Source organism: Chinchilla lanigera, unplaced genomic scaffold (genome assembly GCF_000276665.1).
Source record: "Chinchilla lanigera isolate Chin_1 unplaced genomic scaffold, ChiLan1.0 scaffold00003, whole genome shotgun sequence".
NCBI classification, from domain to species: Eukaryota; Metazoa; Chordata; class Mammalia; order Rodentia; family Chinchillidae; genus Chinchilla; species Chinchilla lanigera.
Window position 1 is genome coordinate 30493324 of NW_004955404.1, and position 15513 is coordinate 30508836.

General features: G+C 37.6%; 2 long non-coding RNA genes across 3 annotated transcripts in view; both read left to right on the top strand.

The window, feature by feature from the left end:
* LOC102020408 overlaps window positions 1-1585 on the top strand; it is a 34567-nt gene extending 32982 nt beyond the window's left edge. For both annotated transcript variants that reach the window (XR_001234884.1, XR_001234883.1), the window contains 2 exons: window positions 468-780; window positions 1546-1585. This is a non-coding gene — a long non-coding RNA (uncharacterized LOC102020408). The remainder of the gene's footprint in view (window positions 1-467; window positions 781-1545) is intronic.
* A 10626-nt stretch (window positions 1586-12211) lies between these two features.
* Window positions 12212-15513, top strand: part of LOC106149009 — a 69850-nt gene continuing 66548 nt past the window's right edge. Inside the window, exon 1 of the long non-coding RNA XR_001234885.1 lies at window positions 12212-12405. This is a non-coding gene — a long non-coding RNA (uncharacterized LOC106149009). The remainder of the gene's footprint in view (window positions 12406-15513) is intronic.

The following is a 15513-nucleotide window of genomic DNA, read 5'->3' on the forward strand; positions in this document are numbered from 1 at the left end:
TGTAGCAAGATAAGAGGAAGCAAAGGAAAATCCAAGGTAGGCTTTGGAGAGTGAGAGAAATGTATGAAAAATACATGGGAGAGCTGAGGGGAAGAAATCATTGTAGAATGGGAATTTAGCAAATGGAAATAGGAGAAAGAAAATTAGACATTCTTTGTATGCTAACAGAGCAAAGAACTAGGAAATGAGATGGACTTTTGGAAATACAAGCTCAGACTGACTAAAAAAGAGGAAAAGCAATGAAAATGATTCTGTCTTGTGTAAAATATGAATCTGCATAAATTCTTGCTATGCCCCATCTTCCCTGTAGAAGAGGCTTCTCCTTTGGCAAAAGTCTAAAAATAATGCACAGCCACCCAAAGAATGAACACCTAATAGAGATTAGTTCTGCACTTGTTAGTGGTGGGAAGGGGAGCCAATGTAGGATTTCAGGGAAACATGAAAGAAATTTAAATTTAAATTTAAAGCTGAAGATTCCTGGGATCTACTCTAAAGATGCAGAGCCTGACCAGATGCTGTGAGGGAGTCACTGCCCGGAATCATACAACAAGATGCTGCTGTGAAAGAGGAAGAGAAAATGGCTCTCTGTGCTTCTAGAAGCCTGCTGCAGACCCAGCCGCTCATCAGAAAGCAGAAGTGAGAAAGCTCTGACCCCCTTACCAACGTACTGTGAATTATTTTTAGAACCTTTGAGTGTCCTTATTCTCTGAAAGAAAGAAAGAGTATGGATTTCAGACTCCATCCTGAATCTCCAGTGCACACATTTTATTGATTGAAAATGTAAGTGAACTGAATTCAAATTTCAGTGCTGCTACTTGTTAACTGTGCAAGCTTTGTCAAATTAAATAGTCTCTTAGATCCTCGGTTTTCTCTTTTTAAAATATAGAAAACATTTTGTCTTCTTGGATTTCCATGAATATTATTTGAAAGGGAACAAATAGGATTGATAGGGTACTACATTGCACACAGTAGCTGCTCAGTGTAAGGTCATTGTTAGTAGCTAAGTGTCTGAAAGCAAACTCAGTTTTTAATTTCAGTTACTGTCCTCCTTAAATTTGACAAATCTAAAAGTGTTTTTTGTTTGTTCTATGGCTATCCATATTTGGAGAAGCACTTCTTTTATAATAGTAACATGTAGTTAGATTTATGCCACCAACCAAGTTTGTCATTTGTCTCCGTATCATCTCTTTAGGGAATCTTCCTCCAGAAGTCCTAGTCTGTGAGGTTTGAAGGGGTTGACCCTATGCTTTGATTTCAGAGATTGGTCTGACACCAACATTTGGTTAAACAGAGTGTTATGGCTGGTGTTTAGATGCCTCCTCCCCACTCCAAGCCTCATGCCATCCTAGATGGGGTTTTCCAGAAGTGGCTTGATCTAGATTATGTGACAATGGAATTGATTCATGGTACAATGCTAAACTCAGGAGCATTAGGATTAAGGGTGTGAGTGCTACCTTCCCTAAGTGGTCTAGATAAGGTAAAGGGGGCAGAAATATGCTATTACCATCACTTGTTTCTTTTCCATGAACTGTTCTCTTTTGCCAGGCCACCCTTGGAGCCAGCTGATTATGGACTGAAAACTCTGAAGACTGGGCTGAGCGGACCTTTCCTCCCTTAAATTTGGGTGTCTGGTATTTTGTTTCAGCAACAAGAAAAAAAGAACAAAGACACGGACACTGGCAAATAGGCACGTGTTACAAGCCATTATGAGCTGAATTGTGTCCCTGCAATTCGTATGTTCAAGTCTTAACTATCAAGACCTCCGAATAGGGTATTTAAAGGGATAAGCAAACATTTAGTTATTAGGATGGGTATGAATCTAATCTGACTGATGTCCTTATGGAATGGGAAATTTGTACACAGACACGTACAGGGGAAGATAATGTACATGGGGAGATGGTGGCCATCTATAAACTAAGGAGCAAGATCTAGAACAGGTGCTTTACAACTTTTGGAAGACACCCACCCTGATGACAGCTTGTTCTTGGACTTTTAGCCTCCACTACTGTGAAGAAATAAATCTCTGTTGTCCAAACCTCCTCAGTCTGTGGAACTTTTGGTATGGCAAGCTTAGCAACATAATATATCTGGACAATTAAACTTCCTAGACCTGGGCGTGGTGGTACACACCTGTAATTCCAGCACTTGGCAAGTTGAGGTAGGAGTCTGCAGTGAGTTTGAGGCCAGCCTGCGCTATGTAGTGAGTTTAAGGCCAGCCTGAGCTAAATAGCAAGAACCTGTCTCAAAAAAATAAAACCCCTAAACCAAAGCCAAAAGCCAAAACCAAAAAAACAACCAAACAACCAAATAAAACCCTCCACAAAGCAAAAAACAAAAACCCTGAAGAAAACCAGTCTTTTCTAAAAATTGTCAGGAATGAGGAAGTCTAGCTGAAATGCAGGTACTAAATATCCATCTCTCTCTACCACACCTTATCATGATCCTTATCTGACCATGAGTTTTATCCCTTCCCCATCATGAGGACTGTATATCTTCATCTTATGGTTTTGTTGCTGTAAAGAATTTCACATTTATTCTGTGTTCCATGACTTTAAAATGCAGTCTTTTTACAAAAAGATCACAGTATAATTTGTGTGATAAATATGCAACTCCGTCTCTATGCCGTGCTTTATCTTTATCTGATCTAGGAATTATTCCCATTCTTGTAACTCATCCACTCCTGGCCTGCACTGTATCCTATAATGCCCACCACAGAGATAGGGAAACTTTCATGGATGACATCTTTGTATTCTGTTTTTTCTGTTCCATTTCTTCTGTTCTTTCTTCAAGAACAGTTGTGCAGCCATTTGTCATAGCAACATTTTGGAAACAACCCAAATGCCCTCAACTGAGGAGTGGATAAGAAAAATGTGGTATTTGTATACAATGAAATAGTACTCAGGTATAAAGAAAGATAAACTTGAAGCTTTTAGAGGAAAATGAATGCAACTAGAGACCACTCTAAAAAGTGAAATAAATCAGACCCACATGTGTAAACACCATATTGTCTCCCTACTGTAAGAACCTGAAAGAGTAAATAAAACTGAGAGGTACAATAGATACTGTAAAAGAGAAAGAAACTGTTCAATAGGAAAGAACAACTGGGAAGAAGGAAAGAAGAAAAGAAAGAAGATAAGGAAACATATATATACATATATATATGTATATGCACACACAGACACAAAGACAGCTAAGATAATTGTACTAGTAATTTCTATTGGTTTATTGAAAGAACTTAATGTTTAATTGTTTGATCAATCTTGCATGCCTATATCTGGTAATCTGAGCAACTACTTTGAGGATAACAATAAGTAATACAGCAACCATTGTTGATTTCCTATCATCTTGTTTTGAAATTCTGTATCATTTTCTGTTTTTGTGTTGTTTTGTTTTGCCTTTGTTTTTGTTATTTTGTTTTTGTCCTTTTCTCTTTAAAATAAAATAAGAACAATTGTGCAGCCAAGACTGGTGACACAGGCCTATTATCACAGCACTCTTGGAGGCTGAGGGGGGAGGATCACAAGTTGCAACCCAATCTGTGTAATTAGTGACTTAGCTAGACCCTATCTCAAAATAAAAAATAAAAACGACTGAAAATGTAGCTCAGGGCAGAGGCCCTATGTTCGGTTACTACTGCCTCCCCTATCAAATACATATAAGCTAAGCGTCTGTTGTCTACCTTTCGTATGATTACTTTTTCTTTTATTATTTATGTATTATTCATTTCCATTTTATTTCATTTCATTTTCTCAGACTCATTTATTCTGGCCCAAAGGCATTTTCCATCATGTATGTTCCTTTCTTCACATTTCTTCTAAGATAACTTTCATCTCTGAAGTGTTTTTGTTTTTCTCTTTTTTTGTTTCCTTATCTTTGCCTACTTGCCTATGATATTCTTCTGAAGTCTAATAAGCTCTTTTCTGAAGTGTTCTTTGATGGGAAGAAGGTTAGGGGAAATTCTAAATAATTTTATGGATCTTTTCTATGACACCAAGGAGATCTATTTGTCTCTTACATTCTAGATAGCCAAGTTAGATAGAAACTGATAGACAGTCAGAAAGGGATGGGGCCATTGAGGGAGTTAGTGCAGAAGATGAAGGTACATGAAGCTGTGGCTGCAGGTGCATCTGAAGAGGGCAAGACCTCAAGATCGAGATGCGATAGTCAGGCCTCCATCCTCCCTGGAGATAAACAGCAGTTTGAGATTATACTTTAATTAGGACCATCTGGACCAGTAAATCCAGATAAGGCATTGGATGCATAGGTGGGTTACCAGAACATCTGGACTAGAACATCAGGCCCATATTCTCAACCCCTTCCAGTACTGCCTTTGTTCTTTCTATTAGACATTATAGATAAGCTAAAACAATGGTGCTAGCCATATATTCTTGCTATGGGTCTCACTTCCCTGTTGGATTAATATTAGTGAAATGACTTTACTTGTAATCCTATTGGCCAGTTATAGTTTTACCCATGTTGCAATTTTGCTGTATAAAATATTCTTGGAGAGAGAGCCTCCACAGCAACTCATTTTTAGGACCCCTCCTATTTCTTAGGAACTTTCTATCAACAAACCTTACTTTTAAGCTCCTTTGTTCTCAAAATTTACTTTTTCAATATTTGGGAGACACAAATTTGTCCTATGTGACATCTAATGGGTTGTAGTTATTTTCCTGGTCACATTCTCCATGTTTTTCCTTTTTTATATTGAGTCCTCATTTCTGAATGGGACTAACTGTTAATTGACAAACATGTGTGTGTGTGTGTGTGTGTGTGTGTGTGTGTGTGTAGAAGAGGTGATGGGGTGATGCTAACACTGAGAGGCTATCAATGTGGTGTAAGTCATGGTTATCCATTCGTGTCCTTAGGGTGTCTCGTCTTGAAATCTTCCTCCCTCCCCAAAGTTACACTTCTTTTCCCTTTGTTGTTCAGTATTCCAAGCATATGACAGTTAAGAGCAAAGCACTCTTTACTGATCTCTGCCCATAACTGTTTCCTCTCCTTTCTCCACCTCCACCTACTTCCATTAGATAAGCAACTGGGTCATCCCACAGGAACGGCAAGATGTCATGTTTGCTCCTGTAGTTCTTTCTGCTCTCTCCTGTTTTGTGATGCAGCACTGCTCATGTTCAGGAACTTTCCCTGTCTCTCCCATGATCTGTCTCCAAGTTAACCATTCAAAGTTTCAGTTCTAAGATTATTGTCTTCACCTCTGAGTTACTGCAGAGGATATCTTTAGAGGAGCTGTGCTGTGAGGCAGGTAACCTGATGCAACCTAGACTGTGCAGTACCTTTGGGTTGGCTTTATGGCATAGATTTTGTGGGCATGACAGTGCCCACATTTCCCTGAAGTGGGAGATTATCCACTGACATTTTAGATTTATTTTTGTGTGTGGCTTTCAGGGTGACAAGCTGAGTAAATGTACTTTCATGCAAATATTCAATGACAGCACATTCTTAGGTACATCGTAGGTACACAGTCGTTATGTATTAATTGTGGGTTAAAGGTCTCAGGTAGAACTCTAGTGGAGGCAGAGTGAGAAAGTGGATGTGAGGATTCAGAAGGAGAGACTATTGCTGTTAAGGCTGTGACCTCCACGGAGTACAAACGCTTGCCTTTTCCGCAGCCTCTAAGCTGAAATCTTTGGGACATTGATTAAGAAGAGAGGAGACTTCTTAGCTTTCACCTTCTGTCTTATGAGGAAGCAAGGTTACATAGGGCCTTTTCCAAGACCAGGGCTGGAGACCCAACTACATATAAGGCATAGGAGTTTTTCTTACTTTTTGAAACGCTCTTTCCAGACACAGACTAGGTGGGGTGATTCATCAAAGCAGTCAGTCACTTCATAGTTTGCTTCCGGCTGAATATGGCCTGCTTGGAGCCAGAGCGGTGCTCGACTGTGTCTCTCTCAATCTTCTGTTTGGATCAGCTGGCCTCTTAATAATTGAAATACTTTTTGTTGTAGTAAAATAGGTTACAAATAATTTAATTTATATTTTTTAATCAGAAGAAAGGTGCAACAAATCAATACAATTTCAAAGCACAAAATATTCAGCAAAAAAGTGTCTTCTGAAAGTTCATAATTTTGGTTCTATGGGTCCAAAACCTGGTTCTAGGTCCAAAACCTGGTCCCAAGTTTTTTTGGTCCCAAAATAACTGTTAAGAATTGACTTTTGGGCCTTTTCAAGACTGATTCTAGCATATTCTTTTCCAAGCCTGTGAGAAAGGTTAAAAGAAAATAAGTTTTGCTTGGTCTGACAATAGCACTGTATGCAAGAATATATTTTTTTAGACAGTTTGGTCTTTCTAAACTTTCTAATATAAAACTAATATTTATAGAAAAATCCAGAAGAGTTATTACAGTTTCTTCTAATATCTTTATTGATCTTAGATTTAGTCCTTTTTCCTTTAACAACTTGTATGACATACTGAACATAAGAACTCTTTCTGTTTTCTATCATTTATCTCCTTTATGAATGATGTTCATACTATCTAAGATAATTCTGTCATGTTAATAAATAAATTTTCTTTTAGGTTTGGGTATTCTGGAGTAAGCTGCCCTTAAGTCTTTATCTAGTCCTAAATACTTTAAGGGTTACCACTTTTATTTTCTGCTTTTCCCCATTGTTTGTTTTTGTAAAAATTCACTTAATTTCACTGTGTATTATTTCTCATGAACTTCTAGTTTAAATGCCAATAGTAACAGCATATGTGAGATTTACTGCTCATTTTCTCATCCTACTTCAATTTTATCTATTTTTATCTACTTCATTATAAAATTTAAACATGTATCTTGTTCCATAAGGAACAATTTCTTGTGTTTGTGAAGGGCTATCTCTCCCGTTCCGAGTTCTTTTCCTCTCATATTTTACTTCTGTCTACTCTCTTCTTCTGAATCAACACTAGTTATTTTTGGAGCGGTCATGTAGAATGGACTGCTTTGTAACCAATTGTATGCACTCTATAGCTATCTAACTTGATATCATTAAGAATGAAGATCTTTACACAATCCAGACAATACCAAGAAACTGAGCACATAAGTCAACAATGTGGCAAAAATTAAAGGATAGTACTAGGAAAAATTAATTTTTTCCTGCTGTAGTAACATTTTTGTTGTGTTCTGTCACTTTCCTTTTCTCCACATGTTGCTTTGTTTATGGTATTTTAAGAAATGTTTCCTCTTTTCCTTCTCAAGTATCATGGAGCCTAGGAGTTTTCCTCTGACAATCCTTTCTCATGAAGATCAACTTTCGTCATTCTTGAGGTAGATTATAAAAGAAGCAGATTTTTAATTCATTGTCTGATCATAAATAAACATGACAAAGAGAGATGTTAATGTAGTTACACTAAAATGTTTGTTTGAAAAGCCCTACCATTTTGCCTTGATAGGATTTTCTCTATTAAATTTGCTTTAGCAAATAATGGCATGCTTTAAAAAAAATTCCCAAGAACTTTAATAGAAAGGAAGAGCCAACCCATAGCATTCTGCATCCTGATAGCAATAGCTCAGAAGTTAACAGGACATATGACTGCTTCATGTTGAATTCGCCCCTTTGGTTTCCAGTGCTTCCCTTCCTGTGATACACGCACACAACACACAAATCACACAAAGCATAAGGTAATGCACTGATTAGAGTTTGGCTTATTTTAGCTTTGGATTATTTTTGCTTATCCAAGTACTTATTTAAAATAAGTGAAGTTAATGGCAGTCACTCTGTGATCATTCTGCCCCATTTTCCAATATTTATTTCCAGTGTAATAGGAAGTTGTCATTCCTCTCAAATTATTCAGTTGCAATTGGTAGTTGGAGGCGATAGGTTCTCTGTAGTTCTGAGTAAAAGACAACTACTATAATGGCTTGTGCAACCGTGAGAAAATCTGTGTTCATTGCCTTTATAAAATAGTAAACTTTGTGGTTCTCTTTCTAAGCAGTCTTTTTTGAATTTTCTGTAGAAAAACTATTCTAAAGAGCATAATAATAGACAACTTAAGGGTTGGTACTCTGGACTTAGATTTGGATTTCAATCCTGACTCCATCATATACTATGGGGCATCAAATACATTACTTAATCTTTCTATTTTCTCATGTATCAAATAATTATTTGTGAAGACAAAATGAAGCAGCGCCTGAAATAACTCCTGTCAAAAGTAAAACTTTAGTAAAATGCATCTCTTAGTGTTATTGTCTTAATAACACTGATTTGTATTTAGAAGGCAATTTATTATTTCTAAGGTATTTAATTTCTTTAATTTTAAAAGTTAAATTTTTTTATTTTAAAGATAAAAGAATGAAAGCATATCAACAAACACACAGACATAAGCAAAACAACATAAAAACAATAAAAACAATACAGAATTTCAGACAAGGTGATAGGAAATTAACAAAGGTTGTTGTATTACATATTGTTATCTTCAAATTGGTTATTCAGATAAACAAATACAGGCATGTAAGATTGATCAAACAATTAAACATTTACTATTCCTTTCAATAAAGCAATAAAAATTAGTGGTACAATTATCTTAGTTCTCTTGTGTATACTTATATACATATTTTTCCCTTCTTTCTTTCTTTTTTTTTCTTTTCCCTCATCCCAGTTGTTCTATCCTTTTGCAGTATCTTTTCCTTTCACAATATCTATTGTACCTTTTAGATTTTATGTACTCTTTCAGGTTCTTACACTAGGGAGACAGTATGATGTTTACACATGTGAGTCTGATTTATTTCACTTATGAGTATGATCTCTAGTTGCATACATTTACCTATAAAAGCCTCATGCTTATTTTTCTTTATAGCTGAGTAATATTCCATTATATAAAAATACCACATCTTTTTTATCCACTCCTCAGTTGATGGGTATTTGGGTTGCTTCCACAATTTAGCTATTATAAATTGTGTTGCTATAAACATGGATGCACATATATCACTGTGGTATTATGCTTTTAGTTCTTCTGGAAAAATACCCCAGAAGGAGTTTAATTTATTTTTATTTCCACTAGATTTCTACCTTTATCTTACAAGACCTTTGCCATTGTCTGCATTTGACCATTACCGATTTTTTTTTTTTTTTGAGTGTTGTAATTGAAACAATATAGGATTTGGCTCTTCAGGTGTTAGTAAAAAAAAGAAATACTGGAAGAACCCATCTGTTCTCTTAATACGCTAAGTGTCTGCCTAGCTAAACATGAAGGATGTGAAATTTAGTAAGGAAGGAAAAATTCTTGAAGAAGGGAGTATATATTCAGAATTATAAGAAGCAGGCAAAAATCTTCCTCATTTCATGAATATGACCTTGAGTTTGGAGACTTGTATTTTTGTTCCTTCTTCAACACCCACTATATCTCTTAACAGTTAACTTTTTGGAATGTAGGTCTTTCCATTGACCAGGTTAATTTTCAAAGAGAACTGCTTCAGTTACATTGTTCTTCTGCTGAAAAGTCTGTCCTTTGCTTACTGAATTGCTAATGAAACTTGATTCATGGTGTTCCAGAGAGATGGACTCAATAAGACAGACAGGCAGACAAAGTTATATGCGAGGAATTTATTAGTGGAACCAATCCACACCACTGTAGCACCTGAGAAGTCCCATAACAGGTCATCTGAAAGCTTTGCTAATGTGGCTCAGTTCGGGTCTGAAAGCCTCATAATCAGAGAAGCTGATGGTATAATTCAGTCCAATGTTAAAAGTATGAGAGCCTCAGGGGTTGCTGGTGCAAATTCTGGAGGCCAAAACCTGGGAAACCTGGAATTCTGACATCTAAGGGCTGAAGAAGTGCTCAGGCCCAGGAAAGCAAGTACACAAATTTGACCTTCCTCTTCCGTTTTGGTCCATCTGAGCTCCTAGCCAGTTGAACAGTGCTGCTCAGACAGACAACAATGCTCCATCAGTTCTCTAGGCATTGCTTAGTTCAGACAAGTTGACACATAGACTTTACCATCTCAGGTGTTCAGCCTGCTTTCCCAGATACACCTGCAATGATGCACTCACTGAACGGACCCCACCCTCCGTCAGAGTGGGGTTCTTCAGCATTGAGAACTTCCCATGCTCTTCTGCTGTGGCCCCTGCAAAATGCCAGTCTCCACCTCTGCAGTGCTCTCCTACAGATTTCCCACCCAGCCACCAAGGGCAAAGGTCTTGATTTCCCTGTCACATGCCCTTAATGTTCCTCACCAATCAGTCACTCATCATCCAGTTCTATTCATTTTTCCTAGTTAAAATATTTTTATGCCTTCTCTGCATTTCCCTCCTTGGGTTAGGCCACTTTCTTATCTTGGTGAATTATTATAATAGCTCCTGTGATGGTTAATTTTATGTGTCAGCTTGACTGGGCTCTAGGAGGCCCAGATAGTGGTCAAACATTGTTTCTGGGTATGTCAGTGATGATGAATCTAGAATTAGCATAGACTAAGTACAGCAGATGGTCCTCCCCAGGGGAGGTGGGAATCATTGAGCCCATTGAGGTTTGAGTAGAACAAAAATGTGGAAAGTTAAATTCTCTGCCTGACTTCTTGTGCTGAGATATTGATCTTTTCCTATCCCAGACTGCAATTTTCCCAGCTCTCAGATGGCAGATCACTGGACTCATCAGCCTCTGTAATCATATGCACAAATTCCTTATAATAAATCTCATGGCTTGCTTGCCTCCTCTCTCTGTCTTTCTTCCTTCTTTCCTTCTGCTCAGCTCCTTGGTTATTTATTTACTTATTTATCTATTTTTGCAAAACCTGACTAATATGCTTCCTACTGCTTTTTGCCTCATTTGTTTCCTCTTGGCCTGCCTCCATCCTACTAGTGCAGTGAGCTTTCTGAAATGAAGTTACAGTCATGTCACTTTCTTTCATAGAATCCTTAAATGCTTTTCTATTAACATGGGTAACAACCAAAATTATTCTGTAGACCTCTTTGTGTTGTTGTTATATGTGCTTTTGTTTTGTCTTTCTTTTTTGATTAAAAACTACCATTGAGCAGAGACTATGCATTACTCATCTTTGTATTTCTCAAAGTATGTAGATGAGTAATTATTACAAGAGTCTACCAAATAGCACTAAGACTATGTATTCTACCTTTCTCAGGTAGATGTCATGGTTAAATGAAGTAATATGTAGAAGAATATTGACAAGATTAAACTAGCCCATCCTTAACAATGACTTTTAACAAAAAAGGGCCTGGGTGATTTACATGTTTATAAGTTCATCTAAAATTCTCACCTGCAAGCAATACAGAATTTCAGACAAGGTGATAGGAATTTAACAATGGTTGTTGTATTACATATTGATATCTTCAAATTGATTACTCAGATAAACAAATATAGGCATGCAAGATTGATTAAACAATTAAACATTAACTATTCCTTTCAATATCTTTAAGAAAAGCTCACTTGCTCAAAAAATTACTCAATAAAAGTTCATCTTCACATGGCTAATGCTGGAGAGGTGATAAACTATTAGGAATCTAAAAGAAGGGGCTGGGGATGTAGCTCAGCGGCAAAAGCGCCTGCCTGGCAAGCGCAAGGTCATGAGTTTGGTTCCCGGTACCGGAGAAAAACCAAAAAAAAAAAAAAAAAAAAAAAAGGAATCTAAAAGAAAATTGCATAATTTTATAGACAGATCCCAATGAATCTGAAGGTGGGATGTAGTCTCTAGAACATCCAGCCTCAAGTAGAACAACATAATTTGATGAAGCTTAGGACTCTGTACAGACAATGAATGAGCATTTAATGAGCACCCCAGAGGGGTTTAATGTTCCATAAAGTTACACAGGGACCTTTTTTAAATTTTTTCCTTGGCCAAGATTACTTGGTAAACCTACACAGCCAAATGGCCTGTTTCCAGGGTTCAAATAGTCTCTCTCTCTTGTCAATTCTTCCTCCCTTTCATTGTCACAAGGCATGGAAAAGAGGAAATGAGATGGGACAGCTCTCTCATTCTGGCCTGATTCAAGCACTATTTCACCATAAAAATAAACCTCTCCACTGGTCCTCTTAAAGAGATGAAAACTTTTCTGCTTAGAATTCACTGACTCATTCCACTTGGACATAACCACATTCTTTCTAGGGTGGAAACCCTGAATTCAAGTATAACTGGCCAAGTTGGGGAAAGACCTTGAAGCTAGTTCTGGGAAAGAACTTTAGGACTTCCTACTAATTATGAGAAACAAGTTTTGCTTTTTCTTAAAGGGCTAGGGGTATAAGTGTGCTAATGGCAAGCAACTATCTTGGATGTAGCCAGCGAATGCTTGGGAAGTGTTTGATTATCATTAAGTTTTCTGTTTTTGTTGTTTAAAAAAAAAATCATCTTCTAAGTTTCCGCATTGTTTTTTGATCAGTTTAGCTCAGGGAAAGCTTCAGTGGAGGAAGAAGTACAGACCGGAATGGAAAACAGAGTACAGATTGGCATGAAAATAGAGGTAGGTTGCCATATATTTATAATAAAACAATATCTTTCTGCAAACTCTTTTGTAGTTCAAACTAGTATTCTCAAGGCTAAATGTAACTGGGGATAGCTACCATCTGTGAGTACTTACTGTATGCCTGGAAGTAAGTTAAGCACTTAACCTGAAAAATTTCATTGATTCCACTCATGACCCTATATGATGAATGGATTATAACTGCTGAACTGAACCTACATTTTCTGGAGAGTCCAGACGACATTTATGTAAAATGTAGTGACTGAAGTGAAACTGTAACAAAGGAGGAAATGTACAGCATTTACAGTAATCCAGTATTTAAAAGCATCCTAATGAGAAAGGATGTTGAAAGAACAAGCTTTCTTAGGCATCTCCTCCACCTTTTATATATGCAAAATATGTATAAATTGTTCTGGTTTGTATGCTTCTATAGTTTTTATTTTAGTCCTTTAGAATCACTTAAGGTTAAGTGAGCCTTAAGCTCTCATTCAAGTTAAAGGGAACTTAGAAAGAAAATAATTAGCCATATTTTCCAACCTTTTGAAGTGGATCTAGAGGCTCCCAAGTGTCTGCTATCATTTAAGATCCCAGAGGACTACATTGGAGTAGCTAACCAAAGCATTCTTTTGTATATATCTTGCCAAAATCCCTTAAGAGCACCCATACATCTTGACAGTTTTCAGGACAAATCCCTTTCAAGTGAAAAATAAACAAAGATTTAAAAATCTTTCCTTCTGTTTCAGACAGGATTCCAGCTGTCTGCTTCTTGCTTCCCTCCAACAGAAAGAAAACAGGGGATTTCATCTTCTTGCAGTCTACAAAGTTTAGTCTCTGTGCTATCTTATAGGATGTGTTTTTTCTGCTGTATTTCCTATGTTATGAGCTCTTCCATCTTCTGCATAGTCTCTTGTGTTCCTCAGTGCTTCTCCACACTCCTTGCAACTCTGGCAGCTCCAGCCTTCATTCCTTTCCCCATTGCTCTTGTTTACTAAATTTTTGGTTTCAGTGCTAGTTTTCCCCTTTTCCTGTGTTCCATCTTGCCTCCACGGTCACCTTTACAAAACATACAAGTGTTTCCTACCTTAAACCTGCTTGAAAATGAGAACAACCCATACTGTGTCCTAAGACCTTCAGGATGAAAAAAATCAACTCTTTGGTTTTGGAGTCTGAAATAGAACTTAATTTCTCAATCTTCTTCTTTTCTTCATTCTGAATCAATTATAAATTAAAAGTATGAACCAGATGAGTATGAAAGGGCAGTACCTGATTCAGTGCGGACAATGCTGCATTTGGGGTTTGGACCAGAGGCAGGCTAAAATGTGGGTACTATAATCATCCTTCTAAACTTATCTGAGTTCAGGAAGAGTTGCTCGGCACTGTGCCTCAGTACGTCTTGGTGCAGGTTTGGAGGTCTCGAGGTTGTATTAGAGTTGAGTAATCAATCGTAAGACTGTTTGTAAGGCTTGAGGAGTATATTAGTCATTTTTCTGTCACTGGGACAAAAATACCTGTCATCCACAACTTAAAGGAAGAGAGGTTTATTTGGCTTATAGTTTCCAGTGGGTTCAGTTCATGGTTTGCAGGTTTTGAAGCAGAAACAGCATGGTGGAAAGGATGGCAGCAGAAAGCTACTTATCCCATGGCAGCCAGGAAGCAGACAGCAAGAATATACCCTTTCAAATTATGCCCCCAGTAACCCATTTCCAACTGGGACCCATCTCCTAATAGCACATTCTGCTATGAACTCATCAGTGGCTTAATTTACTGATGAGTGTAGCACTCCCATGATACAACCACCTTGCATTGTGATTAAGAAAGGGATCTTTCCTCCACTTCTACTTCTTTGTGCCTCAGAAGTAAACAAAGATATAAGGCTCAGAGCTGGATAACAGAGCAATCCATCCTTCTGGTCACTGCAATTGGTCAAAGATGTTGACTGAACTCAAAATTCAGCCAATCAAACAGATTGGCTTCTCATCAAGCTCTCTGCAATATAGCAGCTATAAGATTCTAGGGAAAAAAGGTTTTTTCTTACCTCATCTCAGAAATAATTATTAAAACATAGGCTATCTAAAACTAATGATCACTGGTATCAACAAACAAGATATGGAAAAGTCCTCATAATGTCATTTATACCTTAGATACAGGCAAGTCTGAGGCCAACCCTAAAACCTGACACTTCTTGGACTTAGGTTGACCTGGATTTCTCTTATACTCAAAACAATCCAGATCAGTATCTAGAAGTGGGACATTGAAATTAACATTAAAATGTGGGCTAGGGGGAAGACAGATGGGATCCTGAGCAGTTTGCAGTGCCTTTCCTTATGGTGGAGGCCAACAGTGCTTGCTTTTTAGATGGTAGCAAAGCAGCTGAGCAAATTTTTCCTTGTTGTGTCCTAGGACTCAGACCAGTTCACTTCCATGTGTCTGGAACTCTGGTGACAAAATAGAAATGAGTTGACCACATTTTCCAGCCTTCATTAAAATTCTAGAAGCTTCAGCCCACACTGACACTACATTGCCTACAATCCAAGTTCTTTTGATTTACTCCCAGAACTAATTCTATCATGCCAATAGGCTAGTTTGGCAGACTGACTGCACTAATAGCCTGGATTTCTCATCCTTTCTTATACACATGCTTCATGCAATGTGTATGTTAGTGTTTCCTATGAAGAGGTGGAGTCTTCCTCATCTTGAAATCTGTACCAGCCTGGAATTCACTTCAGCTAATAAAATACAGCAAGCAGGAAGAAATGCTCATTCTGAGCTTTGCTCCCAGAGTTCCTGTTCATTCTCATTGTTCCTTGCCTCCTACACAAAGACAAGGCTGAAATGATCTGTGGGATTAAGAGCTGCAGGAGTTAGGCAGCAAATATCCCAACTAAACCTTGATGCCAAAAGACACGAACCAGTGCCCTATTGAATTTCCAGCTGATGTAGACCCAAATGGAGACCAGCCAAGGTCAGATGAATCTGTCCCTGAGCAGCAGGCCCACCAAAGTGGAGTGCTGATTTGTGTACAAAATAAGTGTTTGTTATTACAATCTGCTGAGGTTCTGTAACTGTATTTATGTGGCATTGTTCTAGGAATAGATAAGTGATATGACT